A 12,371-nucleotide genomic window follows, 5' to 3' on the forward strand; every position below is an offset into this window, starting at 1 on the left:
CCTTCTCATTCTTCTTACTTTCACCAGCAACAGAAACTCCATAATCAAGTGCATTTAGCAACTCAATATGCTCTCTATCTTCCTCTCTTTCCATATCAAGTGGTTCCTCAAAATATTTTGAACCACTGAATCCGGAGTTTGTTAGAAGAAACATTAATCTTGGAGTTAATTCAACATTTGGTTGAGCAGAACTTAAGAACACCAATTTATCATTAAATATCAACAACTTTTCTTTCACAAGATGGAATTGTGCTGGTTCTTCTGTTGGAATGAGACCTGCTCTGGTTTTTGAACCCGCCGAATATTCATTGTTTTGAAGAGCTTCCACAACATAATTAGGGGGTTGATTTACCTCAAGTTTCCGAAATAATCCTTCATCATCATATTCTAATTCTCCAAGTTCTTGCTCTGTCATTTGACTAAAATATTTGAGCATTTGAAGTCTTTTTCGGCGTAAATTCTAACGTGGGAACTGTAGGTGAAATCGTTTGAGTTTTTAAAAGTGGTTTAAAATTTTTCTCTTGTTTTCTTTCAAAGGCTTCTTCACCAGTTAGTTTCTGTCTCTATTTCTTCTTTATCTCTTCCTGTTGCTTTACAACTTTTGAAACCAACTCTTGATGTTCTTTAAACTTTCTTGCTCTTTCTTCGGTATTCATTTTCTGTATTTATTTATTGAAAAATATCATTTAATGAATTGCAAAGGTCAATGGGAAAATTTTCCTTTTCTTCATCATTATAGTAAATGTGTTGAAATAAATCCTTTTCTTTAAATATTTCATCAAATTCTTTATTGGTATTAATACGAGTTGTTATTTCTTCTTCACTAATACTTGTATCTCTGCTTTTCATATGTTTGTGTTGAGTCTCCTCATTGATATCAAACCCAAATGATAAAATCTTAACTCCATCACCACACAAATGTTTAATAATTTGTTTCATTCCTTCAGGATTCGTTTCCAAAATCCCAAGACCATTAGATTTTACTTTATTTAACTCACTCTTACAATGTGAATATTTTGGAGAACCAAGAGAGACCTTCTCAAATATTTGACCTTCGTTCCTCAATCGCATATGTTTCTCCATTGAAATGTAGTAATAATCTGTCCCTTCTACTTCTCCTGGTCGCATTGCTCTGGTTGTCGTCCTTACAAAACGAATCATAGGGAGTTTTAAAAAAAAAATTACAATCTTTTCATTTTTACTATTCAAGAGTTTAGATTTATGAAAATTCTTTCCTGAAGAAGATTTACCCACAAGATTAATAATAAATAATAGTTGTCATTTATGTGTGTAAAATATCCGTTAATATCTCATCTTGTTTCACAACAATATATTTATATTTTCCAATCGTGTTTCATATAATTTTCAAATTCCTTTTTACTACATAACGTAGAGCAATTATCTCTCCAAAAATTATTTACATCTATTGAATTTAACTGAAATAAAATAAAAGTATTGGCATTGTTTCTTATTGAGCGTCGAGGGAGTTGAAAATATGAATGACTAAGATAAATACAATTACAAGAAGAATGTCTCCCTCTTGTATAGTAGCTGTCCATTACTGTTTGGTTTCTCTCATTAACACAATCAAAGATGACGAGGTTCCTTTTTGATTTATCTCAATCTTGAGGTGAAGGTATATCATCCATATTATCACTGAGAATACAAGTTATGGGTTTTGGTTTCGGTTTTGATTTCTGTGTATCACAAAATAATTGTATTATATCTTCAATATTATAATCATTTAGTTTCTTTTGAAGTTTATATAAACCGATAATGTCTTCCTTTTTAAGACCGGCATTAAAACCTTGTGATAGCAGTTGATACTCGGGTTGAAAACTTGACTTCGTAAAAATTATTAAATTATCATAATCTAAAAAGTTGGGAGTAAGGAGCATCTTTAAAAGCAAACAGGTTTTTCCACATCCGCTTGAACCGAATATTAGACATCTTAATGAATTTGGAAGATTTTTATGGTTGTTAAATTTTATCTTGTTTTCCCAAACGGGTAAAAAATCATTCATTTATATATTTGGAAAACAAGTCATCTAACTTTTTTTGAGCTATTTTAGAAACTCTATATTTTCTCCTGAGTTCAGGTTTAGTTTCAAAATAATTCATTATTTTATTTATATAGTATCTTGTATTAACATTTCCATTAAAATTATTTTGAATAATAGATATCATTAAACCCTTATACATTTCCTCAATACAAACTCTCTTCCCTTGAAAGAAATGGTGTATTTATCATCATAATACTTAACATTCATCTCTCTTATTAATCTTGTAAAGTAATTCATTTTTGGTTCTAATTTAAAAGAGTTATATATATGTTTTTTTTTCTTATTATCATTAATTAGAAGATAATCACAGAATAAACATTGTTTATATGAATCCTCATCATTAAGCCCCACTCTATCACAAGCCGGACAATTCTCTAATTTATCATATGGAGAGTCTGGAAATTCTAAATATCCTTCGATCATAATTATATAGTAAATTTTTACTTAAACAAAGCGCAAGTTTATTAGCCAATAAATACAATGTTTCAAAACACAAATGACAAATTTCAATCAATCTCTACTTCAGCACCAGCAGAAAAATATGTCAAAGATGTTAAATTAAACAAAGATAAATATGGAAATTTTTGGATTAAACCCATAATGGAGAATAACATGTGTCCTTTTATTAAATTTACAGGACAAGCTATGTTAATTAATAACTCTATTGAAGTAAATTTGACAAATGTTTCTCCACTACTACTGGCAATTTACTCAAAGCTTGAAAAGATCATTGATAAAGAAGCTTTGAAAATGAATGATAAGACCATCAACGATTCTAGAGGAAACATTTGTATATTCTTTTATAGACCCAAAGATGTGGGTGAAATTAATAATATGAATATTAGTGGTGAACTATCATTCCGTACCCTGATTATTAGAGATTATTTGAAAATAACATTTAATGTAAAAAATATTGTGGTTATTAGTTCTAATGAAAGAAAATATATAGATGTTGATGGAAGTTTAATGGTATGTAAATGAGTGATATTGACAGTCAATACTCTGAGAGTCAAGGACCTGAATATGATACTGAGAGTCTAGGATCTAAAGATAGTTATGATACTAAAAGTTTGTGTTCAAATGATAGTTATGAGAGTAGTTTTATTGATGATGATCATGAATCAATGAGTGATAGTGACAGCGATAGTGATAGTGATAATTCAGTGTACACAAATGATAGTGTTCTCATTGAACTTAGATGATAGTGATGATGATGATTTTAGTGTTGAATTTTGTGATTAAAAAGCGCTTTACTTTTAGAATACCTGTAAAAAGGTGTTTTACTTTAAGTATAGTTTCATCTATCTATAATTCCAGTAATCTCTGTCTGTCTGTACGTTTGTCTGTGACCGCTGTTTCTCGACAACCACGGGTCCGATATACTTTTAACTTGCCAGGTATATTGCTGGGGACCCGAGGATGTGCCTTTTCAAGGTTTCATATTAATCGGACAATTACTTACCGAGCTATGTCCAAAAAACGATTCAACCAATCAGAGAGCAGCGAACGATCGCGTGTGCCGAACGTGGCGGGCACACTCTGCCTCGGATGGCACATTTGAGAGCGTATTCATTTATTTCACGTTTGCAAACTATGTTGGCGTTAAACTATGTTTTACAACTAATAAAAACGAATTTGCGATTCATTCGCTTTCCTGCGCGTTTGTGCACGCGATGGCGATTTCTTTACCAAACTCCGGAAGCCGTTCGCTTTGGACCAAACCATTGCATGTAAATAGAGGGGGGGGATTGTCACCACTCGCAAGCCGTTCGCTTTGGACCAAACCATTTCATGTAAATAGAGGGGGGGGATATAATTTTAGATATAGATATAGTACGGGCATGCCCTAGTATATAAAAAGCCTGTAAAAAGGCACTTTCTTCGAAGCAGTTTCTTCTATAGGTGTTTTACTTTAAGCACAGTTTCATCTTTTAAAAAGCCTCTAAAAAAGGCACTTTGTTTTAAGTATAATTTTAACATATATAAATATGATCAAAGCAACGTATTGCGACGTTTGTGAACAAGAATATAAACAATACAAAAGACACCTTAAAACTAACAAACACACATTTAATCTACTTCACCTACTAGATCCTATTCAGAAGGAAACAAAACACTGTTCTGTCTGTCATAAAAATATCCTCAAGAAAGGCTTCGAAATACATCTTAAAACAAATCTACATTTATCAAATTTTATCACAACTAAAAACTCTGATGGCGCATTCAAAGGACATATTAAAATAAGAGTCTTTAACTTCAAACCTCCTGAACCAGAGTCTATAGTTGATGCTGTAGAAATAGTTAAACCTGCTGTTCAAACATCGATTGAAAAAACACAAAGAAATGAAACCACTTAAATTTTATATGGAAGTAAAATTAGAAATGACAAAGGACGAAGGAGTTGTAGATACACCATACATGAGAACTGAGCCACACTTTATATCTTCATATCAAGGTTTTAAAACATCAGGAGTCTATGATGAACTTATTAAACATGAGCAAGATGTGGATAATTCAATCGTAGGAAGTGGATTCAATATAGGAAAAATTATTTACATAGACATTCATATTCTTAAATCAGATCCTCTAAAAGCTTCTTCTTACATTGACTTACCCAGTGTTATCAAAAATAGAAAAGCAGTTATCAATATCAAAAATAGACAATAAATGTTTCTCTGGTCTATTCTAGCACACTTACATCCTCCACATTTTCATGATGAAAGAGTATCTCATTATAAAAAATATGAGAATACATTAAATACGAAAGGTCTAAAGTTTCCGATGACTTTAAATGATATTCCTAAATTTGAAAAGATGAATAATTTATCAGTTAATGTTTATGGTCTAATAGAAAAACAACATTCAGGTTTTAAAGCTTTCTGACAATTGTAAACAAACTCATATTAATCTTCTATATTTTAATTCAGAGGAAAATTTACATTATACATACATCAAAGATATTGCTAAATTAATAAAACCACAAGTATGTAAAAGAACAAATAAAATATATATTTGTTTGCGTTGTCTTATCTTCTTCCATACACAAGAAAGATTAGATAAACATTCAAATTATTGTGGTGAACATAAATCAACTGCAATCAATATGCCTAAAGAAGGCTCAAAGATCACATTCAAAGATGAAAAGAAAACAATCAAACATCCGTTTGTAATATATGCTGATTTTGAAAGTATTCTAGAAAAAATTGATACTGCTTCTCCAGATCCAAAAGAATCATACACAAATTAATATCAAAAACATACTCCTTGTGGTTTTTGTTATTATATCAAATCATCCGTTTGTGATGAATATAACAAGTTAGAGGTGTATAGAGGCTCAAATACCCCAGAGGAGTTCGTGAAACGACTAGAAAAAGACTGTGTTCGATTAACCAAGATAATGAGAGAAACCAATAAACCAATGTCCTTGACGAGTGAGGAGAAAAGGGAATATAGAAAAACAATGTCTGTCATATTTGTGAGGAAAAAATTGGTAAAGATTTAAAGGTTAGAGATCATTGTCATCTCACTGGTAAATATCGAGGTCCGGCTCATCAAAGTTGTAATATTAATTATAAACTCCCCTCTTTCATTCCTGTCTTTCTTCATAACAACGCTCATTATGATACGCATCTATTTATTAATGAACTTTCAAAGACATCTGGACAAATTTCAGCAATTCCTAACACGGATCAGAAATACATTTCATTCACAAAAACAATTCACACATCTCCTATTACTCATATCAGATTTCTTGATACATTTAAATTCATGGCAAGTCCATTGGCTAACTTGGTTCAAAATCTAAAAGAGTTTCCATGTCTTTCAGAGTATTTTTCAGATAAAGATTTACTAACACAAAAGGGAATTTACCCCGATGACTATATGGACTCATTTGAGAGATTCAATGAAACACAACTTCCTTTAAAAGAAAATTTCTATAAAAAATTAAACAACAGTCATATATCTGATAAAGATTATGGACACGCACAAAATGTTCGGGCAAAATATAACATGAAGAATCTTGGCGAGTATCATGATTTGTATCTCAAAACTGATGTGCTTTTATTGGCCGATGTATTTTAAGCCTTTAGATCTGTTTGTCGCACTGGATACGAATTGGATCCTGCTCACTACTACACAGCACCTGGATTGGCTTGGAGCGCGATGTTGAAAATGACAAAACAAGGTTTGGATTTGATAACCGATGTTGATATGCTTTTGATGATTGAAAAGGCAAAAAGAGGTGAAATTTCACAAGTCTGCTCGAGCAGATCCGCAAAAGCAAATAACAAATATCTTCCAAATTATAATTCAACGAAAGAGAGTTCTTTCTTGATGTACTATGACGCAAACAACTTGTATGGCTGGGCAATGTCTCAAGCTCTTCCGTATGGAAAACTTAGATGGGTAAAGGAAAAAGACTACAAAAACGTTTTACAAGATGTATGTATCTCTACACAAAAAGAATTGGATGATTCAAAGGTTGGTTATTATTTTGAGGTCAATTTAAAATATCCTGAAGAACTTCATATCAAACATAAAGATCTTCCATTTGCTTGTGAGAAAGAAAGTCCAAAGAAAGAATGGTTGAGTGATTATCAACGATCGTTTGATATAGGTGAATCAACAGAAAAATTACTTACTACATTATATAACAAGAAAAATTATGTTCTACACCAAAGAAATTTGCGACAATATTTATGAAAAGGTCTAAGAGTAGAGAAGATCCATAGGGTTCTAAAGTTCAATCAAAGTCATTAGCTAAAGGAGTACATTGATTTTAATACACAAAGAAGAACAGTCAAAAACAGATTTTGAGAAAGACTTTTATAAATTGATGAATAATGCGGTCTTTGGTAAGACCATGGAGAATGTGAGGAAAAGACAAAATATCAGACTATCAACATCTTGGGAACAAGCATCAAAATTAATTAATAGACTGAGTTTTACTAGAGCCGAGGTCTTTACTGAGAACTTTTGTGCAATCCATTTGATTAAAGACAGTATTGAAATGGACAAACCTATTTATATTGGAACATCAATTATTGATTTATCAAAGTCATTAATGTATGATTATTTTTACAATAACTTGAGGAAGAAATATCAAAATGAAGTTTATCTACTTTATATGGATACAGATAGTTTTATTTTGAAAATTAATACTAACGATGTTTATTCAGACATGAAAAGGGACATTAATATCTATGACACTGGTAATTATAGTCCAGAGAGCGAGTTGTTCTCTTCGAAAAATAAAAAGGTGATTGGAAAGTTCAAGGATGAATTAGGAGGAAATGTTACGAGTGAATTTGTGGGATTGAGGTCAAAGGCTTATGCTTATAAATACATTGTGAATAACGTTGAAAAGACTGATAAGAAGTTAAAAGGTGTAAAGAAAAATGTTATTGAAGAAACAATAAACTTTAAGGATTATTATAACTGTTTAACAACAAAGAAAGAAGAGTTTAGAAAGATTAATGGAATAAGAAGTTATAAACATCAATTATATTCAGAATAAGTGAATAAGAAAGCATTGGGGGCTTTTGATAAGAGGTTTATTTTAGAAAATGGAATTGATAGTCTCCCTTATGGTTATATAAGTATATAAGTGATAAGTTAAAAAGGGGGTTAGGGATTTTAACGGGCTACCGCCGCCTTTTTTACTATTATATAAATGATAGAACCAAGTATCAACCAGACTAAAGAGTGGAGGTGTAATCAACCTTGGTATATAAATGGAAAACATAATGAATGTGAAAAATATCAAATAAGACTTATTGAAAAGGCAACTGGTAAAAAAGTTCACAAAACAAATAAGAGAACTAGTTTAAATACTGGTGAGTTGGGTCAAAAAGATGGAAATATTTTTGAGTGGACGGAAAACTTTGATGGTTATCAGGAAAATATATACTTTAATTTAAAAATGGTGTGTGGCACTGGAGGCGCCCAAACAAGAACATTGAGGGAGGTTTATCATTTTATCTTAGCTCAGTTAAAATATCTTGATAAAGAACCAAACTCAAACATATACTTTGTTAATGTATTAGATGGTGATGGAAGTTGTCGGAGAATTAAATTATTTCCTACGCATAAACAAATATTTGTAGGATCATTGTTTCAGTGGTCTACTAAACAACAATGATCATTGATAGTAAGAGTAAAAGGCCCATAAGACCAAGGGGGTCAGGAATAGAGGTGTTAAGGGGAAATTAAGAAAAGTGATGGTGAGAGGAAAATTTACATGTAAGTGAATGGAGATTTGGGGCTGTCCCAGGAACAACATTTGTCATCTACTGACAAGGTAGGGAGAGCAGTTGCACCATGCACCGAGGCGTCTGCACCATGCACCGAGGCGTCTCTACCTTGCACCGAGGCGTCTCCACCTTGCACCGAGGCGTCTCCACTTTGCACCGAGGCGTCTCCACTTTGCACCGAGGCGTCTCCACTTTGCACCGAGGCGTCTCCACTTTGCACCGAGGCGTCTCCACTTTGCACCGAGGCGTCTCCACTTTGCACCGAGGCGTCTCCACTTTGCACCGAGGAGTCTCCACTTTGCAGGAAGTTAAACTTTTCAGGTTCAACTCGCATAATCCTGTCATCTCAGAAACTAGGTTTGTGCTTGGATGCGCAAAGTATGTATGGAAGGCTGATTGTTGTTCGCTCAGTGCGCGGCAGAGACAGACAGAGATACAGACCAGTGCGGCAGAGACAGATACAGACAGACTGGCGTGGCAGAGACAGACGCAGACAGACTGGCATGGCAGAGACAGACACAGACAGACCGGCGTAGCAGAGACAGGCATAGACAGACCGGCATGGCAGAGACAGATAGACCGATGCTGCAGAGACAGATACAGACACAGACACAGACAGATCAGTGTGGAAGAGAAAAACACAGACACAGATGGGCACGGCAAAGAAAGATACAGATACAGACACAGACCGGTGAGGCAGAGACAGACTGGCACGGCAGAGACACAGACACCGATACAGACCGGCGTGGCAGAGATACACAGACACAGAGACACACACAGAGACAGACACAGAGACACACACAGAGACACACACAGAGACACACACAGAGACAGAAAGACACAGACTGGCAAGGCAGAGACAGATACAGACAGATTGGCATGGCAGAGACAGACAGACAGATCAGCGTGGCAGAGACAGACACAGACAGATCAGCGTGGCAGAGACAGACACAGACAGATCAGCGTGGCAGAGACAGACACAGACAGATCAGCGTGGCAGAGACAGACACAGACAGATCAGTGTGGAATAGAAAAACACAGACACAGATGGGCACGGCAAAGACAGATACAGATACAGACACAGACCGGTGCGGCAGACACAGACACATACATAGACAAACCGGTGCAGCAGAGACAGACTGACACAGCAGAGACAGACACAGAGAGACACAGACACAGAAAGACACAGAGACACAAAGACACAGAGACAGACACAGAAAGACACAGAGAAAGACACAGAAAGACAGACACAGACAGGCGTGGCAGAGACAGACACAGACAGGCGTGGCAGAGACAGACACAGACAGGCGTGGCAGAGACAGACACAGACAGGCGTGGCAGAGACAGACACAGACAGGCGTGGCAGAGACAGACACAGACAGGCGTGGCAGAGACAGACACAGACAGGCGTGGCAGAGACAGACACAGACAGGCGTGGCAGAGACAGACACAGACAGGCGTGGCAGAGACAGACACAGACAGGCGTGGCAGAGACAGACACAGACAGGCGTGGCAGAGACAGACACAGACAGGCGTGGCAGAGACAGACACGGACAGACAGGCGTGGCAGAGACAGACACGGACAGACAGGCGTGGCAGAGACAGACACGGACAGACAGGCGTGGCAGAGACAGACACAGACACGGACAGCCAGGTGTGGCAGAGACAGACACAGACACAGACAGACAGGTGTGGCAGAGACAGACACAGACACAGACAGACGGTGTGGCAGAGACAGACACAGACACAGACAGACGGTGTGGCAGAGACAGACACAGACACAGACAGATGGCGTGGCAGAGACAGACCGGCGTGGCAGAGACAGACCGGCGTGGCAGAGACAGACACAGACAGATCGGCGTGGCAGAGACAGACACAGACAGACAGGCGTGGCAGAGACAGACACAGGCGTGGCAGAGACAGACACAGACGTGGCAGAGACAGACACAGACAGACCGGCGTGGCAGAGACAGACCGGCGTGGCAGAGACAGACCGGCGTGGCAGAGACAGACCGGCGTGGCAGAGACAGACCGGCGTGGCAGAGACAGACCGGCGTGGCAGAGACAGACCGGCGTGGCAGAGACAGACCGGCGCGGCAGAGACAGACCGGCGCGGCAGAGACAGACCGGCGCGGCAGAGACAGACCGGCGCGGCAGAGACAGACCGGCGCGGCAGAGACAGACCGGCGCGGCAGAGACAGACCGGCGCGGCAGAGACAGACCGGCGCGGCAGAGACAGACCGGCGCGGCAGAGACAGACCGGCGCGGCAGAGACAGACCGGCGCGGCAGAGACAGACCGGCGCGGCAGAGACAGACCGGCGCGGCAGAGACAGACCGGCGCGGCAGAGACAGACCGGCGCGGCAGAGACAGACCGGCGCGGCAGAGACAGACCGGCGCGGCAGAGACAGACCGGCGCGGCAGAGACAGACCGGCGCGGCAGAGACAGACAGGCGCGGCAGAGACAGACAGGCGCGGCAGAGACCGACCGGCGCGGCAGAGACCGACCGGCGCGGCAGAGACCGACCGGCGCGGCAGAGACCGAACGGCGCGGCAGAGACCGACCGGCGCGGCTGAGACAGACCGGCGCGGCTGAGACAGACCGGCGCGGCTGAGACAGACCGGCGCGGCTGAGACAGACCGGCGCGGCTGAGACAGACCGGCGCGGCTGAGACAGACCGGCGCGGCTGAGACAGACCGGCGCGGCTGAGACAGACCGGCGCGGCAGAGACAGACCGGCGCGGCAGAGACAGACCGGCGTGGCAGAGACAGACCGGCGTGGCAGAGACAGACCGGCGTGGCAGAGACAGACCGGCGTGGCAGAGACAGACCGGCGTGGCAGAGACAGACCGGCGTGGCAGAGACAGACCGGCGTGGCAGAGACAGACCGGCGTGGAAGAGACAGACCGGCGTGGCAGAGACAGACCGGCGTGGCAGAGACAGACCGGCGTGGCAGAGACAGACCGGCGTGGCAGAGACAGACCGGCGTGACAGAGACAGACCGGCGTGGCAGAGACAGACCGGCGTGGCAGAGACAGACCGGCGTGGCAGAGACAGACCGGCGTGGCAGAGACAGACCGGCGTGGCAGAGACAGACCGGCGTGGCAGAGACAGACCGGCGTGGCAGAGACAGACCGGCGTGGCAGAGACAGACCGGCGTGGCAGAGACAGACCGGCGTGGCAGAGACAGACCGGCGTGGCAGAGACAGACCGGCGTGGCAGAGACAGACCGGCGTGGCAGAGACAGACCGGCGTGGCAGAGACAGACCGGCGTGGCAGAGACAGACCGGCGTGGCAGAGACAGACCGGCGTGGCAGAGACAGACCGGCGTGGCAGAGACAGACCGGCGTGGCAGAGACAGACCGGCGTGGCAGAGACAGACCGGCGTGGCAGAGACAGACCGGCGTGGCAGAGACAGACCGGCGTGGCAGAGACAGACCGGCGTGGCAGAGACAGACCGGCGTGGCAGAGACAGACCGGCGTGGCAGACAGACCGGTGTGGCAGAGACAGACCGGCGTGGCAGAGACAGACACAGACAGACCGGCGTGGCAGAGACAGACACAGACAGACCGGCGTGGCAGAGACAGACACAGACAGACTGGCATGGCAGAGAAGACAGACCTGTGCAGCAGAGACAGGCATAGACGTAGACCGGGGCTGCACAGAAAGACACAAACCGGTGCGGCAGAGACAGATAGACAGACCGGCATGGCAGAGACAGACATAGACAGACCGGCGTGGCAGAGAAGACACAGACCGGTGCGGCAGAGACAGGCATAGACGTAGACCGGGCTGCACAGAAAGACACAGACCGGTGCGGCAGAGACAGACACAGACAGATCGGCGTGGCAGAGACAGAAACAAACAGGCACGGCAACGACAGTATGTGTGTGTATGTGTGTGTATGTGTGTGTGCAGTAAAATGGGCGTATTGAAGCGCGGTGCCACGCGCGCTACTTGCTACCAAGGAGGAAGCGGACAACGCGGTAGGTTTAAGGTTCTTTATTACAAAGAGATCACTGTGGCACTGGCGCGCTTCCGGGCTGCGCGCCGT

General features: G+C 41.2%; 3 protein-coding genes across 4 annotated transcripts in view; 1 reads left to right on the forward strand and 2 right to left on the reverse strand.

Annotated features, from left to right (window-relative positions):
- LOC144889631 (uncharacterized) overlaps positions 1-12,371 on the reverse strand; it is a 756,734-nt gene that overhangs the window by 484,084 nt on the left and 260,279 nt on the right. The gene's annotated exons all lie outside the window — the stretch shown is intronic.
- LOC144889632 (uncharacterized) overlaps positions 1-12,371 on the reverse strand; it is an 84,700-nt gene that overhangs the window by 63,279 nt on the left and 9,050 nt on the right. The gene's annotated exons all lie outside the window — the stretch shown is intronic.
- The window catches only part of LOC144889630 (E3 ubiquitin-protein ligase Midline-1-like), a 353,901-nt gene that overhangs the window by 5,565 nt on the left and 335,965 nt on the right, over positions 1-12,371 (forward strand). The gene's annotated exons all lie outside the window — the stretch shown is intronic.

This window comes from Myxine glutinosa, chromosome 1, assembly GCF_964187855.1.
Source record: "Myxine glutinosa chromosome 1, kmMyxGlut1.1, whole genome shotgun sequence".
Lineage (NCBI taxonomy): Eukaryota > Metazoa > Chordata > Myxini > Myxiniformes > Myxinidae > Myxine > Myxine glutinosa.